The following is a 2,234-nucleotide window of genomic DNA, read 5'->3' as shown; positions in this document are numbered from 1 at the left end:
CCTAGAGTGAGGAGAAACCCCTTCAGTGGATATAACTGAAATACTGGTGAGTAAAACTAAGCGTTTGATGTCTCCCACTGGTCAATAGGACCACAGCCGTTGATTTGTTTTTGGTTTTAACATTTTATTTTCTCACCAAAGTCGAACAAATATCTTTAAGTTTTTAAAACTATTAGTTAAGTATTGCTATCATTTATTCCAACTTTGGATTATATATTTGATAACATTTTAATTTTCTGAAGTCAATTAGTAGTTCGTATTACAAATCCATCTATGATGACTCCGACGGTAAATGTTTAATAGTGGTGACCTGTGTGTACCATACGAATGAGTCAACTGTTGTTCGTATTATGAACCTTTATCTTCGTATACTACGAACAAGGGTATTCGTATTATGGCTGCTCCAGATCCTTCGTATCTTACAAACTGAAAGCTTCATAATACGAAGACCTCTCTTCGTAAGAAACTAAGAGTGCAAAGCGAAACTATCGCAAGCACCCGCTTGTAAACAACGGCACGTGTTCTGTAAACCCATCGTCCGGTGCAAAGAATCGGTCGAACAGGCGGAACTGACAAATGCCTGGCTGTAGCTGTAGCTCCCCTCGCGCGCTGTCGACAAGTTTTCAAGAACAATCGTGATGAAACGCGCGGTACGTCTCATCTCCTCCCTGAGATTTACAGTTTCTACTCGCCATGCTTGTAATCTGTAGCTTCTGATTCCTTTATTGGGCGGCGCGGCGGGCGCCACTTTAAGTCGTATGAGCGTCTCCTTAACTTTCCCCCAACCGCCGCCGCCGCCGCCGCCGCTGTTAAGCCGGAAGGCAACAAAACTTTCACGTTACATGCCGCGTGCAGCTCCCGCGCTCGCCGGTAAGAGGGAAAAAAAGAAGAAACATGTCCGAAGCAGGAAAGTGGAGAAAAAACTGGAAAAAAAGAATTCCGTGATGAAAATGAAGCCGAACTGACAAAGGGTTTGGCTTGAGGGGCCGGAGAGAGGGGCTGGAGGAGGGGGGGGGGGGTCAAAGATCGCAGAGTAAAAATGTTCCCAAGTTCCTTATTTACCCCCGCACAGCAGCGGGGGGCGCCGCTACCCCGGGGCAAAGTGCATTCCAAACGTTGATTTCGAACGCAGGGAATTCCGGCCGAACGGGCGGCGGTGCTGTGGCGAGCACGGATCGTCAGAAAAATCGAAGAAAAAACAAGCGTTCACACGTTTCGCCAAAGGTTCCGGCGATGGACCTTTCAGTCCGCGACGCGCGCGTCGTATCCCTCTAGCCAAGCTGTGTTCACGAGAGGACTGCCCCGGAAGTGCGAAAAAGACTTCCCCGGAAAAGCGAAAGGACTTCTCCGGAAGTGCGAAGCGCCTCTCCTCCGAGTGGCCGGCCATCCCGGTCATAACGTCGTCATCGGCAGGCCGGCCAACCTCGTTGATTCAACGGCGCGCTCCAAACAGCAACAGGAGCGAAAGGCAAGAAGAGAAAGCTCCACGCGGCAAAGCCAAGCCTTTTGGCTCCTCCAAAGTCCTTCATCGGGCCCTTGAGGAGGGCCACGGCCACGCAGCAGGGCCAAGGGCCTCTGGCCGGCCTGGCGAGAGGGTCCGAGAGGGCCAGCAGGAGGAGCGGAGAGCCCGGCCAGGGCGGGGAGAGCCGGTTAGAGCCGAGGAGAGCGCGCGCGGAGCGGCGCGCCCACAACAATGTGTTAGGCCACCCCAGAATGCCAATTTGGAGGAGCGGGCGAGGCGCAACATCGCATGACTCCCCCCCCCCACTAATGAAATCACTTGTGGTCTCTCGCTCTCTCTCTCCCCCCCCCTCTCTCTCTCTCTCTCTCTCTCGTCCGTCCCTCTCCCGTCCCCGTCACACTACAGCCAGGGGAGGACCTCGGGGGAGGGGAGGGAAGGGGGGGTGCCGGACCACTCCAGGGCTTATTCCGTTCGGACACTGGCGGCACCGGAAGCCTTTAATTATGGATGGAGGACGCTCTCCGTGCCTCTTGAATTTTCACCAACAGCGGGGGCGGCGCCTCCCCGACGAGAGGAGAGAGAGAAAAAGGGGGGGGGGGGCAGGGAATTGTTGCTTCCACCGTGTTTCTTTTCGGCGACTCTCCGCGGGTGAAGTGAAACACGAGCACAATTATCCTGTTTAATTCCACTCACCCCTCTTCCTTCCGCCGCCCTTCCCCAACTCGGCGGCGGCGGCGCGACACGGTCGCGACTGCGGCGAGGCAGTGTCAGG

General features: G+C 54.3%; 1 protein-coding gene across 1 annotated transcript in view; it reads right to left on the bottom strand.

The window, feature by feature from the left end:
• LOC113203532 (uncharacterized) overlaps positions 1-2,234 on the bottom strand; it is a 171,800-nt gene that overhangs the window by 162,547 nt on the left and 7,019 nt on the right. The window lies entirely within an intron of this gene.

The sequence above is a fragment of the Frankliniella occidentalis genome, unplaced genomic scaffold (assembly GCF_000697945.3).
Source record: "Frankliniella occidentalis isolate FOCC.00 unplaced genomic scaffold, Focc_3.1 Scaffold185, whole genome shotgun sequence".
NCBI classification, from domain to species: Eukaryota; Metazoa; Arthropoda; class Insecta; order Thysanoptera; family Thripidae; genus Frankliniella; species Frankliniella occidentalis.
The sequence above is the reverse complement of the archived record's forward strand: the minus strand, read 5'-3'. Positions and strand labels throughout refer to the sequence as shown.